The 15,734-nt window shown below is 39.6% G+C and overlaps 1 protein-coding gene across 3 annotated transcripts in view; it reads left to right on the top strand.

The window, feature by feature from the left end:
- The first annotated feature begins 5,548 nt into the window (after positions 1-5,548).
- The window catches only part of ZNF385B (zinc finger protein 385B), a 171,940-nt gene continuing 161,754 nt past the window's right edge, over positions 5,549-15,734 (top strand). For 2 of the 3 annotated variants that reach the window (XM_062005086.1, XM_062005084.1), the window contains exon 1: positions 5,549-5,662. The gene's annotated coding sequence lies outside the window, so the exon portion shown is untranslated. Of the gene's footprint in view, positions 5,663-6,162; positions 6,178-15,734 lie in introns of those variants that run through there. The other variant, XM_062005085.1, reaches the window with a different exon arrangement.

Here is a 15,734-nt window from a genome sequence, read left to right as displayed (position 1 = left end):
TCCAAGGTAAGCTTTGGCTAAGCAAAGAATAAAAGATTACTCTTATCCTTGGTACTTCTTTCAATCCACTGCCCAAGACAGAAGATGACTAGTTTCTTGTGTGGTCTAGCATTTACATTGGATTTTGTATTTCATAGTTCTCCATCAGGGGAAAAGTGGCCAACTTTTGCTGTGCGGGGAGTATTGTTTTTAAAAACAGATGGGAACTTAGGAGGTGACTTTGATCTTTCACCTGTACTTTAGAAGAGAAATTGCATAGTTCTTATCTGGAAACACCTGGAGATTTTTAATGGACACTGATTTAGGAACACTGAGGGAAAGAAATATTCTAATTGTTTTTTTCAGCTGAAGAACAGTTTGTTTCTATGTTAAATGAAGTAGCGAAAACAAATAGTATGCCATCTGGCTAGCTTACCTATGCACTTCACCAGAAGCTTTTCAGATGTTCCTATTGCCAGTTTTCCAACTTCTTCAGTCTTACATTCTAATGTACATTCCTTACTCAATTTTCTTCCCTATCTAGAAATTATCCCTTGAACTGAAGTAGAATTTAGAAAATCTGACTCTGTTTCAAAGATTTTCCCTGCCTATTGTTGGAATTATTTATTGTCTACATTACAAAATCTCTAGTGTTTCCAGCATCTACAGTACATCAGTTATGCAGAGGAATAGACCTCCATGTTATCTGTGAAGCCGATATTCCCAGGGGACAGGATAACACTGAATAGTCATAATATGTACCAGTGAGCTCTCATTCTTAGAACAGATTGTGACTAAAAGGAAGCATTTAGCTGCTTTTCAAGTGCTTAGATGTCATATGTTTTTCTTCAGATCACTTTTTTTTTCTGTTTCAGTTCCTCAAAGGAAGAATATCCTGCAAAAAGAGAAAAACATTTAACATAGCTGGGTAGGTAATTAAGTACAGATGCAAATATTTCATTAAAACAAAATATTTAGTGCTGATTTGCACCTTTTGATACTGTTCTTAGTATAAAACACAAACATTTGTTCACAAGTAATTTTGAAAAGAATTGTGAGTTTATAAATGGCAACAGATTTGTGAAGAAGCGTTCATATGACTATCCTTTTATTATAATGATATTCTAATATTTTATTTAATGTCCTAATTATGACTGTTATTTATTATTTGTATTGAATGTGCATGTACAACCCTAGTCATAGCGCACAGATGTGGTTTTCTGAGCATGACAGACAGATACTAGAGACAATCAGGAAATAGAAATGTTATCATGGGAATTATGTGACCTGTCAAACAATAGAAATAGCATAGTTATCTAAGATTGAGTTGTTGACAGGCAGTCCATGAAGTATATTCTTATAAGCAACTTATAAAATAATTTTCAATAATGCAGATGATTTGCAGGCATCTTTCCCAAGCTAAATTAATTAGATATTGAGCATTCTAGCTCTAGCTAGAAGACACAAGTTTTAAAAGGCATATCTTTGAGAAGTTAAGAAGACAAATGGGACACTTAGACTTTAAAAACACCAGGAAATAGGAGATCTGTGGAGAAAAATTAAAAGGAGCAGTAAAGACTTAATAGCAAATTACAAAAAAGCATCTCAGGTAACAAGGACTGTCAAATATAGATGCAAGCTAAAAAAGAACAACAAAATAAATCATTGCCCTACTTAAAAAATAGATTGGTTAGCAAGAGTGGCTAAATAGTGGCTTTGTCTGTTCTTACAGGGGAGGCAGATGGAGGGAGATCTACTAAATCTGGGATTGTTTCCCCAGAGGCGGTAACAGAGAAGCTAGAAAATGTACAGGCACATAAGTTATCTGGTTATAAAATGTCAAGTTCCCTTAGCGGAACTGAAACTCAAGACATGCATACATCTGTGAATTTTAAATTGAGAAAGGAAATCAATGAAGTTTCTAAAGTCTTAAAAACTTGATCCAAGGACAACTCTGAAAAATTTCTTTTCTGAAAAAAAGAAGACCTTCATAAACAAAACAGGCAACAAACAAGGAACTGCATGCCAGTGGGAAAAACGCTTACAAAATCTTTTGAAGCAATGTTATGAGAAAATACCAGGAAAATCTCAGGTTAATTAGGGACAGGGAGGTGGATTCAGGCATGGAAGATCATACTTCAGTCATCAGTGACTGAACCATACTTCTTCTGTGCTTGAAAGCAATTGGTTAGATTTTTAGCTGTTTTATTGAAATTCTGTTATTGGACATTAATTTTGAAGACTATAGAAATGGGTAGAAATCTTCAGGGGGCAAAAAAAAATAGCAAACACCTGTCTCAAGAGATTATGAGCTTAGAGAGTTTGGGACAACTACCCTGGGAAAGAAGACATGTTGTGGTAATCAGAAACATCTCCCAGTATAATCAGAACAGGTACTTAATGGAGGGGAAGAAACATTGAACTAACTCTACCTTACTCTGTCTCTACACTTGGTCTCACAATTTCTGAAGTCTTTTCTGCTGAAGCATTTCTCGCCAAGGCTAATATTAAATAGGTTACTGGAGAAGCCAGCTGAAAATGAGTACTGGAAACACTCATGTTTATTTCCACAGAGACCCACGTAACGTGCTTTGGAAGTATTTTTATTTCTTGTTCCTTGCATTATCAGCCTTATGAGATCACCAAAAAGGCAAATCAACATTTGGAGCACTAGGACACAAATTTCTTATTTTACATAGACCACACAGTAAAAAAAGTACCTTAATAAAAAGTGCTATACCTCAAATGCCCTGTGGTGCTTAGAGGCAGCCTACTTTTGAAATGGATAATAAAAATGTATTGAGCCTTAATTCTCATTAAAAGTTCATAATTGACATAAGAAGTCCTTTCAGACATAAACTTGCATCACACTAAATCTGTTCTCATTGATAGATGTTTTAAAAAGATCAAAATTATCCACTTGTTGGTAGAGCCAAATTTAAAGTTCTGAATGAAATGAAATGATAACATGCAATATTAATTCACACCCCGCATGTCTACATTTTCTTGCTTTACTCGGGACAGGATCACACCTCTACTCATTTTTACAAGTTGGTTTATGCAGCTTTTCAGTGGAAAGGCACCAAGTAGCATTTCTGTGAGGTTTCTCCGTGTTTACAGACTAGTTAATTCCTTATAAGCTCTCCTAGGTTAAATGGTCTTCCTGTTGCTCACACCTCTCACAGTTGTTTCTTCAACTCCTGAGAAATACTAATTGTACAACAATTCTGTAGTTTCACAACTTATAGTGGGCTTTCAGCATTTGACAGAGATGAAATGTGACACCGGTAATGCAGACCACAGGGCATTTTTTTTTTCTATCTTTCCTACCTCTGCCATCTTCTAGAGCACAGCAATTGTCAGTGAGCCAAGAATGGTGGGTTGCACAGTGGAAAACAACTGAAATGCTTTATAAACAGGTTTACAATTACAGGTTAAACGTTGCTGTTTCTGATGAGAACAGTTCTTTCAAAGACAGATCCAAGATACATTTTCACATAAAATGTTCAAAAGCATATACAATTATCTATCCACCATTCCATCTCTCTGTAGGAGGCTGATGGTTAGCATTCACTGAAATAACTTTTTTTATTTTTTAAAAAAAAAAGTAATCCATGAGCCTCTGGAAAAGAAATGTATTTGTTCTGAAGAATGTTACAGTATACACAGGGGTTCTTAAACCCTTTTATCTTCACAGTGAATGTGGTGCATGGTCATTGTAGACCACCTTCCAATTTGAGACTGAATAACATCTCTATGGCAACGACAACAGCTGCTTACACGGAAAAAATAATATTGCTTGAACATAATATTCTTGGTTCTTTACAACAGGTCTTAACAGTTGGATACTAAGAGAAAATTGCTGTTTGGGTTTTTTTTTTTTTTTCAGTCCTAATAGATGTTTTAAGATTTCTGAACGTATCTTGGAGACTGTTATTCTAGATTACAGCACATTTGTCTTGAAAAGGGCTAAAAGATAGACAACAGATAATCAAACATAAAAATGTTGGCTATTACCAATGTACAATCATACATGGATGTTCCTTTTCAAGATAATAACTTTGGTGTCTGATTGACCTCAAATCCTGCCAGCCTAGGTCTTTTTGTGAGCTGTATACACTCTCAATTCCTCAACCATTGGTCCAATGTTCCCAGTTTCAGTAGTGGATTTTTCCTACTGTGTCATCTATTCTGCCACTACACATTCAGACAAAAACAGAAGTTTTGGAAAAAAAGCACCGTGTCCTGTTTTCAGCTTCTCTTTCTCTCTGTAGGAGAGACATCATCAAGTGTTTCAAAACCACTCAGTGATGCTTTAGAGTTCTGGTTTCTTCTGAAAAGAAGTTTGTGGTAGGTAAAGCACCAGAAAAAGGGCTCTATTCATGTTTTCACAGGATGATTAATTCAAACTCTGAAAATTTCCTGTCCTGAATTATAAAAGAACTTATTGAACATAAAACTGTAAACAAGGTATGATGCAATTCTTCATGCTAGTAAGTAGCACTGCTGTTCTCCAAAAGCTAAAAATTTAGGTACAGCAAGGTTTTCTCCAATGCTAAATGTTCTCATTTGCCTTTTTGCAGAAGAAAAACACATTAAGTACTGCAGGATATCCTCTGTTTGCATCATGGTATACAGGAGGGAAATTTGAAATATAAAAACGATGCTACTATACAAATGTTTGTACTGAGGTTTGTATTATTGTATTGTTTCTGCCATAATATTATGTTAGTTTCTGTTACAATGTTATTATTTTCCTGTTAATAACACATTAAGTAACGATTATATTTAAGATACGATTTTGTACAGTTTACAAAACAGAATTTACCAATAGTGCCTATTGTTTTGCAACACTCCTATGTGGGCTGACACGCCAATGTTTTGGGAGTCTCACTAGCAGTTCGTTCCAATTTAGGAAACCAAGAGAAATTGAGGGGGAGAAAGAAAAGCTAGAGGCTCAGTGTTTCAACTGCGCTTGGGTTGTCGTTGGGTTTTTTTGAAAGCTGTTGCTTCTGGGACATGGCTGTGGTGCTTCTGGAGCGAAAAGTCCTGAAGGACCGAGGTAACAGCGCTCGGCCACCCCTGGGTTTGCCCCGGGGAAAAGAAACACGTCGTGCCGGAGGAGGCTACTTGAACGGCTGCCGGTCCCCTTTCCTCTTTCTGAGAGACCCTGGAGACGCCACGGAGCGGCGAGGACGGGCTGGCGGCCGCGCTTCCCTCCCTCTGCCCTGGCCGGCTGCTGCAGCAGCACCCCGACGACAGAGCGGGAGAGCGGGCGGCAGCATTCGGCTCGGCTCGCAGCACAACTGAGCTCTGGGGTGGCGGCGGGGACCGACCGCCGCCCTCAGCCCGCAGCGAGCCCCCGGCGGCCGGGCCGCCCCGCCCCGCCCCGCAGCCGCGGCAGGGCCACAGGTGCTCCGCCTGAGCCCACTGAGGTGGGGCCGGTGGCGGCGGGAAGGGCAGGGCTAAGGCAGGCCGAGCCGGGCCGGGCCGGGCCGGGCCGGTGGCGGGGAGGGCCTCCGGGGCTGGGCGAACGCATGCGCTGGGACGGAGGCAGCGGACGAGAGCAGCTGGGGTCCGGCGGAGTTGGGACGCGCTCGGGTCGGTCTGGCCGGCGCGGGGGTTGCTGCGCGCGTCCGCCCGCCCGCGCCGCCTGCCCCCATCCCTCCGGCCGGCAGCTGAGGTAAGGGGCAGGCGGTGCCCTGAGGCTCGGCAGGTGCCAGCGGGGACCTTGCGCAATGTCACGCCGCGGCGGAGGGCAAGGAGGGGTTGGGGCGAACGCTCCGCGTGTCGGGGATGCGCGTCGGGAATGCCCGGCGCGGGCCGCACGGCGCGGCCGGAGCCGGGGATCTGTGTCCAGCCCGCCCGCCCCGCGCCGCCGGGCAAACTTTCCCTTGCGGGGCGAGCGGCGGTGCGCGGAGCCGCAGGTGGCGGGCGGCGGTGCCGGGTCGCCGGGACGAGCGGGTGTATCGGCTCTCGCAGCTCCGTTCGTCTCCCGATAAGACATGTATCTAAATAGGTCAGGGTCTTCAGCGTGCCTCGGCTTTACATAACAATTTTTCTTTCCTCGGGAAAGTGTGGGGCAGCTTTTCCTGGGCTTTGCGGCTTCCTGGCGTGTCGAGTGACTTTTCGAAAAAAAGCATTGCACGAGCACAGCTGGGCTTTCTTGGCTTATAAATCGCGATGACTTTGAGAAAGGTAAATTTCTTCAGTAAAGGAGGAATTAACCTACATGAAGGAGTCAGCCTTGATGAGCTAATTACGCATGATAAGCGTAAGTGCTTGGCTTCACAAGCATCTTCATTACAAGTCTGTGGATGGTGGTGGCATGCTTAAAGTACTAAACTTTAAGTCCTGATGATTCTGTATTTCAAAACATGTGAAGGCGAGGTAGGTGCAAGGTTGTGTTTTCTGGGGGTACACACCCCAAATTTCCTTGTTTCAGCAGAGTTTTCAGAACGGGTATGTATGTGTGAATGCTCATGTTTATTTTCTGTTGATTTTTGACTCCTAAGCAAATTAAGGAACTCTTTTCATGGGTTTAAGATCTTATGGGTACTGGATCTTTATTGTTAAGCTTGAATGGAAAAGACTGTAAATGGGAAAGTTAGAGAAGTGTGGGACTGTGAGCCCTCAAAAGTTTAAGTAACTCTTCAAAGTGAGCTAACTACTACTTACAAGAGGAGGGAGATAGTTGCTGCTAATTCAGTGGTGTCTTTCACAAAGTATGAGGTCCAAAACAAGTTATATGTTACTGTCAAGAACTGAAAAGCCTTTCTTTTTTTTCCCTCAAATGAAACAGTAGTGTAAAACCTTAAGTGTGTTTGCAATGGATGTAGTATTGCTACTGCAGGTCCAGAATGAGAGGTAATAGTGTGATGCCCAGGCTGGTGAATGCAGAAAGAATGTGCTCTTTGAAGCTTTGGCCTCTCTCATGGCATTGTACGTACCAGTGGGTGCAGCCACCCCCTGCCCCGTTGTTTCAGTTCTGAAAAGGAGAAAAAGCTGTCTCTGGGCGGTCCAGAGCTGATGTCAGACAGGTTTGAATGGGTTATGCTGCTTTTCCTGTCTCCAAATAAGTTTCTTGATACTTTCTCCAACTTACCAGGTCAGTAAATGGCAGGGAAGGACAACATCTTTTTCTTTTTTCTTTTTGCTTGCTAAGGTGTTCCTCTGTGGCTGCAAACTTTTTTTTCTGGTGTTTAGTCTCAACAGATGGGTTTTCTGTACCTCAGACCTTTTCCAGTGAGAAGGGATTGATGTGTTTGTGTGAACCCCAAAGACAGAAGAGAAACTGGGAGTTGTGACATTGGTCATGTTACTAACTTATTTTTCTGTTGTTTGATTAAATAATCCATAAGGTAGCAATCAATTAGAAAAGGTGCAATACTCTTAAATGTTATCTTCACTCCTGTGTTCTTCGCACTTCGTGTTGTGTTTTTGGTTTTTTTTTCCTTCTGTTTTCACAATGAATAACATAATGGATGGTTATTTAAACTTGAAGGTATGAAGGACAGCTAGCTGGTATCTAAAGCCTGTGCTTGCCTCTTTCAGCACTAGCGGGAGCTGTCCATCGCCCCTGTGCTCTGTCGGCACTGCGCAATCTCTCACTGAGGATGATCATAATCACACCACCATCAGTCTCTCTTAACCAACTGTTCTGAACTGGCTGTCTCATTTTTCTTTTCTTTTTTCTTTTTTTTTTTTTTTTGTTTCCCCTCTCTTTTGGATTTCTTCAGCTAAGTGTTGAGACGATATCTCCCTACTCAAGTACAATTACTTGTGGATAAAGCAGTATAAAAGCAGGAAAAAGCCTTGTGGAAGATAATAAATTTGGGGGAGTGTAGGTTTGTTACTTAATTAGCTTTGTGAGTCCTAGGATTTCAAACAGCAATGAGGATTGCTGCATAAAACATAACAGATGCTTAACCGTCGTTGCAATCTTTGCTCTTCGGGTTATCACAGGGGATGGTGGTTTGAGAATATTTACTCTAAGAGTTTGAGAATTTATGAAACGAAGCATTAGTGTTATTTTTAAAGTGAACATATGGTATGGTTGTGGTAGTCTCAAATCCTGAACCATTCATCAGACTGTTTTGGGACATAGCAGAGTACGGAACCAGAGAGCAAGGTTCTCTCTAGTGTACTGAAATATACTGTAAAGCTTAGGTCATCTGTAGTTAATGGGAAGAAAAAGATGACTTTGCAGTCTGAATAGTTTGCTTTCTGTAATACTGCTGTCACTTGTAACAGATAAATACTTTAGTCCTGTAACTTTTGTGTTTCCGTCAGAAAGTTTTTGTACTTCAATATATAAAAGTGTCAGCATCTCATCTGATGTGTTTCTGTATTACCTCAGATGGAGCGAATGCAGAGGTGGATGTTAAATGTTATAATATCTCAGTTAATAATAGTCTGCACTTGCATTTTTCATCCTCAAGCTGATGAATACACAGAGAGTTGAAGGAATTACAGGAACTTCACTCTCCTGTGTGACTAGCTGCATAGGTTGGTAGTTTTCCAGCAGATGCTCTGCTTGCCTAACTTTAGAGATGCAGTTCAAATGATGTCTGAGGGCTATTTTCTATTGTTCTTTTGTCCACAAGTGCAAAAAGCATGGGTTCCTTTTCAAAGGAAAATTTATCTTTTTACTGCATTTTCCCAGATTGTGCATAACTTCAGTGTAGGAATTTTTAGTATAGTACAGTCATTTGACATGGTTCTGTGTTGTTGGAGAAAGTGCTGCAAAACAGTAGCTAATACTCTAATACAGTTACATTCAGTGGAAGCATGTATTGTTAAGGAAATGTTGCTTAATTTATGACATCAATAGTATGTTGGTAAGGTAAGTAACAAAACACTTGGTAATTTGTTTTGGTATTTTGTGGCTCTTGAGGACAGGAGGTCAGGATCTTACTCTGCCAAAAAGAGAGCCTTTTTTCTTGTGCCCCACAATAAATTACATTTCATGAAGGTGAGCTAATGTTTCCAAGAGTGATGAATCATGATCATCAATTTTAGCAATTTTGTTTCCTTTCTAGATGAGTGTACTCATCAGGTCCTCTGCAATAGGTCTTTTGAATTTCTCAAATGTAAAGCATAGAATCTTAACACCTATGTTGTACATTTTGCATGCAACTGTGATTTTTCTTATGTATTGGCTAAAGCTGACATTGCTTTCTATAAACATATTAATTGACATGTTAAAAATTCATTAGAGAACCTGAGCTCCCCAGGCCTGTAAAAATAGAAGCCTTGTAAACCAATCTAACTGTATCAGTGCAGTTCCAGTCCTGCACTTATCAATATCGGTACCTTACCAGTTTGCTGCTGGTGATCTGCCAGATGGATCTTGCAATGACAGGTGGTACTAATATACATCTAGGCATGTTGGAACTGTGTTGTTTACATTACTGATGATTATTTGGATGTGCAGAAGTTAGTCTATTGTGAAAACATTGCTAATACTTCATTCCTCGGTGAAATTCCTCAGTAACACTATTGACAACTTTTCTTGGTGGTGTACATTTATAAAAAGGAATTTAAAGGGGTTAGTTAGCTAAACATGAGTAGAAGCTTTAGATGCCTAAAATCCTTTTCACCACGTTTTGTGTACTTAACCTCTTTTCAGTCCCATAGCTGCCTCTGTTCAAGTGTTTCTTAAGTTTTAAAATATTGTGAGTCTGCCTTGAACACAGACTCCGTAATAGATTTCAGTTTACAAATAGGTGAAATGCACTTTCTTCTGTGGCAGAATGCTGGATCTGCATCATTGTGCATCTTGATTTTTGTAGACCTTTTCCTGGTGATTTTGCTGTGTGACAGATGATGGGTTCTGGTATTACTATGATTCTGCAATAACTGGACAGCATTTCATTACTCTTGACTTTCTATTGATGAATTGTTTGATGCAGATATGCTAATGCTAAATGTAAGGAGGATGTAGGCACACCTGCAACTAAGGCATTCATTCTGCATGTGAAGTAATCTTGTCTCCTACAGCTCACTGAATTGTACCGAGAGGTGTCTCAAAGTCTCCTTTTGCAAACAAACCCATAAAGCTCAGAGCCAGTCCACTCTGGGATAATATGCATCAGTGTGGCAAGGAAGGTGATCCTTGTAAGACTAAGGTAAGTCCTGTGTATAAAGGAAGACTCTGTAACTCCTTACTACAGGCACTGAAGTGATAGGGTTAAGGTCATGAAAGCAAAGTAAAATTAACTGAGGTGAAGCTTGAATTATATTATGACAATAAAACATATTTTACATTTTTTTTAATGTGCAGTGGTATTTTTATGTTTTTTGAGGCTTTTGGTGCATCACGGCAGCCTGAATGCTGCCAGTCTACAAGCAGTGTCTGCTCATGCTGAGCAGTTTGTAATTGATTTGCTTCATGGTGGCTGGTGCAGAGCTGATTCCCAGCAGAGGATGCCACCTACTGAATCTTTAACACTGCTCAGCATTACTAAACTTGTAAGATCTAACAAGTTCACAGTGTAAGGGGTTATGGCTGTAGGCCATGTTGTTCTCTCTGTATATACTTGTGCAGGTACCAGCAATTTAAACACATGGTAGGAGATTTTATTTAACAGCTCATGCTGTTGAGTTTTAATTTGACACTTCTCAGTACATCCCATTTAAATACAGTAGACTATCAGGTCTCCTTAGTCCTATTACAATTTGATACAATTTCAAAGATTAATTAGTTTAAGGATCAGTGATGTGACAGGCAGCAGTAATGCAGTATGCTTCAAAATGAGGAGAGGGGAAACAAATAAGTGGTTTTTTAAAATGTAACTTGATTTACACTTTACAGTGTTTATTTGTATCTTTCATAATGTTGAGCTTTAAATATGAGCTTGCTTTCGTAAGGGGAAAAAAAATGAGCATAGAGAGTCATTATGAACACCTATCCCAGAGAAGGTGAGTTTGGGTAAAACATTAAGTAAACAATCTCAAAGTTCTTACTCTAGCCCCTACAGCAAGACTTCCAAAGAAGGTATAGGAACTTCCTAATGGCATTTTGTATGGGCAATGCGAACACAAGCTAGCAGAGGAGCACCTAGTCTCTATCTTTGCGTGATTGCATATGACAAAAACATGGCATAATCTTTCTTCCTTTGGCCACCTGCTGATAATTGGACAGTAAATCTTTGAGCTGGAATTGGAGATGCACGTAAGTGCCTAGATGCACTTGAACTTTTAAAATAGGATTATTTAATACATGTTACTAATTAAGAAGATGCCTTATGAATCAGTGTCAAAGGTTTATGGAAAAAGATTCTGCCTTGGTTTGTATCTGCAGTCTGCTATCTGCAATGCAGGTGCAATTTATGACAGAGCTGCATATTTGTTAGATTGTGGGGCCTGTGCATAGTCAGTACCATGTTTGATGCTTAACTTGATCCCCTGTTAAGCAGAGAAGCAAGAATAATTATAGGTATCAAACAGTATTAGGACAAAAGCTGCAAAGTTAGCTTTTGAAAATTTGAAAATTAGGAGATGCCAGAAAGTGTTTTTTATACAATCTTAACTGAGTCTGTTGGTGTGTATAAACATGAGTAATTTTTTTGTCTTTCCTTACCAGACTTTGTGCACAGGATAGGTAATGCTCATTGACAAATGACTCTTCCTGGATTTCTCAGTCTGTGGCTTGTGACTTGAACATTATTCTAAGAATGTGGGCTTTTCACTGGTGTTCAGCCTATAGTAGCTCTGTGCTTCACAAACCGTAAAAAAGTTGCAATAATAAATCTTTGCAACACTTCCATGACCTAAATGAATGGCCTTCTCCAGATATAAGGGAGGAGCTTCAGTGCAGAGAGAGGTCTTCAGCAATGCTGGATGCTCAGTGTGAGTCATGTGAGGACTGGTACATCAACACTTGGAATGATGCAGTGTGTGTTCACAGCAGAGCTGCTGTTGTCTTTAATGGCAGTATGAGCATTCAGCACCTCTGTAAGCTAGAGCTCACCATTATCAAGTTGGGCTCCCAGAAAAGACATGTACAATTAGTAATTGTGGAAGGACTGATTTAAGCACCTTGCCTAGCATCACTAGCAGCTCTGCAGTAGAGCCCAAGCTACAGATAGATTCTGCACTGCAGCATTCAAGCGGCTTAACCTTGAGAACAGTTGTTTATTCTCTTGCAGTCTCCTGCTTTTCTTCCAGCTTCTACAGCAAAGGAGGTAGGGTTTTTTTTCAGGAGGTGGCTGTTCTTATGATATGGTGATTGTCTTATTTATCTCCAGTTTGGGAAGGGAGAGAAAAGATGATCTTGAAATGTAAAGCTCTCTTTACATACAGTACTAAGTGGAGCAGCATTAGAAGCTTGACGTGCTTTGACGGAGTTTCACTGGTGTTTGCTCAGGTATTGTCAGATCCCAGTCTGGAGAACTTCAGCACATTCTTTTAGACAAGGAACATCAGAAGTAACAGAACCTTGTTATAGACAGTTTTGGGCAGCCAGAATGTAGTGGGATACTCGTAGTCCCATAGGTAATATGAAAAAAATTAAGTACTGTAACATATGGGTAGGGATGTTTGGTACTATTGCCTCATTCTATATAGTATTAAACTGTTCAAAATCAATCTGTTGTCTCCAGATGTATAAAAGGAATTTTGAAGGCGGAATCATTTTTCTCTTAGAAGTATCTGAGGCTGCTGTAGCTCCACTAATCTAAGTTTGAATAAAACTAAACTCGCTGTACTTGGGACCCCTTCCCTACTGCAAGCAGGTGACAGATGATCTGGAGCAAGTGAGAATCCTGAAAGACAAGAGCCACCTACACTGGCATTTTCTCTCTTTCAAACAATTTTGAGAAAACGTTTCAAGTCAAATCCCATAGTCTTTCTTGGCATGAGGATTAGTCTCACCAGCTGAAGAATGCTACTGAAATAGCTTAAAAAAACAGAAAATTAAGCTTTACAACTTCAGCATCAAAGACAGTTCCACTGATGATCAGTAATAACAAATATTGGCAGAACTAATGTCAACATTTGATTAGATTGTCAACTTAATAATTTGGTTATAGTCAACTATGTTGCCATGTCATACATTGACTCTGTAAATTTGATGAGTCTCAGTTGTCCCCTCATAATTACAATTTATCATGTAACTCAAATAGGATGGCGAGGAGAATGCCAGAGACAGACAAAACAAGAATATTTGCAATGCATATATTTAGCTCTTTCAGTGAATTTGCATTAGCTAATATTTCTGCACATAACTAGGTAGCAGTTTGTTGTTGCAGTTTGGAAGAGCTGGAAAAACGTCTGTCTTTGAAGGAACTCCATGGACCTCTCTTCTGTGATATTTGGAGCTCTTGGAAGCTTTTGATCTTACTTTCTTAAGTGTAAATTAGAATATCGATCAAGTTTCCATATCATAGTCTTGTAAGAAAGGATTTTAATTTTCTTCTCCCTCTGTAAAGTTGATATGTAGGTCTTGACCAGAAGTAGGAAAATTTCCTTCTTGTTGAAAGGAAAAGATTTGGTGAATGTTTCAAAAGAAGACAAGAAAGCACACACTGCTGTGAAGCCCCGGATGACATGGCACAGAAGTCTGTGGCTGAGAGGAACATGGTGGGGTTTGTAATCTTTATGTGCAGCACCATGGCTTCTTCCTGCTTCACGTGCTGTATGCAGTTCATCAGAGGGTTATTTTACCATGTGGTTTTGATAACTATGGGAGCTGTCATGAGAGCTTACTATTCAGCAGCATGCTTCATGCTGAGCGGAGGGGTCTTGGCAGGTTTGCTTTTGTACACTACCACTGTAGAAATGTGTCTGTAATATTTACATGATGTTTCATATGGAATGGCTCTTGACTTTACAGAGCTGAAGATCACATTTTATGTAACGCTGCATCCAAGTTTTTAATGTTTCCGCTTATGTGGTTTTGGCTAAATATATTCCCTTTTTAAAAATCCATTCCTGTCACTTTTATGTTGCTTCTGCCATGCTGCTGCTTCATGTTATGAGAATCCTCAAATTCCTTTCATGTCAAGGACTTGTTGCATAAAACCAGATATACTTCAAAATTACTTATAAGGTTGAAGTGGCTGGCATTGGGCCTTGAAAATGTTTTATGTTGTTTAAAAAGACTATTTCAACCTGCATTTCTGAATGCTCATTTTCAAAAATAGACACTAGTGATTTTTTTCAGCATTGTCAATTTCCCTAGAGTGCTTGTTACTGTGTATTTCATGTTCTTCCTTGCTTTAAGGTATTTGGCGGGAAACCACAGTTATGAAAATGGAGTGTAAGACTGCTGTGTAAATGTATATAGTTAACAATTACTCTGAAAAGAATTTTCCTGCTTTTGATTAATTGCTTTAGTAGCTACAATTATTAGATTGCTGAAAAGAAGGAGAAGAGGACTAAAATTAAAACATAGATATATCTCTCTTAAAAACCCTTTAGAGAAAAAGCGCTTTGAATTAGAGGAATCATCTTCATGCTGTATTTTTAATATGGCCTTCGTATAACGGGTTTCTCACCCACTAACAAGTGTTTTAGGTGTTTCAGTAATATTATGCATAGTTAAAAGCCCTCTTGGGTTGTGATATAGTTTGGTTAACGTGTCTGCATCAGATTTACCTCTAACCACTTCAGTGAAGATCTTTTTACCATATAATTGCATTGACTGAGAAATCTGGTATTAGGAAATAGATTGTTTTTTTCTCAAGTGAGCTATATCTTATTGGCAAAGGAATCCTGTAAATAACCTGAAGCGCTCACACTTAAGTTTAACTGCTAGATTTAGGTGCATTTGATTAATGCTTTGCCTTAGTGCCTGTAGAGATTTCTCGACTGTGCACTGCAACAGATGTGTAAGGCAGAGTTAAGTCTGTCCTTGAAAAAAAAGACTGACTGAAGGTTTCATGAGGCCTCCATGCTAGGAAATTAAATATTGATATCTTTCAGATAGCAGTGCCCACCTGTTAGAAGAAAATACCTATCTGCTTTAAATGTGTCTTAACATTTGACAATATTTTATAGAAAATACAGCCAATTTTAGAGCTCTCTGATATGCAATGTTGTAAAATTGTATGCTTAGCTGACCCTTTAATTAGCTCTCATTCTGTCTCTCATGATTTATAGCTCCATGAGTCCTATGTAAAAATGATATATGACTTAATGAAGTGGAAAACTAGAATGGGTTCACACCACCAGTTGTTTAATGGTTTTCCATAGATAGGTGAGTGGTGTGCTAGAGGAGAAGAAAGCAGCCGTAAGCATCTTCTCATTTATTATGGCAACAACACAGAAGTCTGTGTTGCTGTGACTTATGGTTGATTGCTTCTGTCACATACACAGTTCATTGCAGCAAGGAGGGAATGTGGCTTTTCTGTAAAGTGCAACAATAGCAGGTAAGAGTAGAAATGCAGATATAATCTTTCTTGCTCAAACTTAGTTTAATGGAGCTGTTTTACATATTCAGAATCTAGCTCTAACTTTTTCTTGGTACTGTCAAAATAACATTCCAGCATGATTTAATTCTAATGATGGTGTGGAAAACCCTTACCAGGACAACTGTTTTTGTTAGCTAAGGGATTTTTGGGAGAGTTGTTTGGTTTTTTGGTTTTTTTTAAATGACTGCTTTGACTCCTTAGCTTTGTGGAAGAAAAGGCAATTGTTTGCTGTATTACTCTTACACCTGAAATTTCTCTAGTTATGTTTCTGTTAGTTTCAGCTTATTTGACTTTACATTTTTTATATAGTGGTTCTGACAGGGTATTTTCCTCACAGCA

This window comes from Colius striatus, chromosome 11 (assembly GCF_028858725.1).
Source record: "Colius striatus isolate bColStr4 chromosome 11, bColStr4.1.hap1, whole genome shotgun sequence".
Taxonomy (NCBI): Eukaryota; Metazoa; Chordata; class Aves; order Coliiformes; family Coliidae; genus Colius; species Colius striatus.
This window is presented reverse-complemented; position numbering and strand designations above follow the sequence as displayed.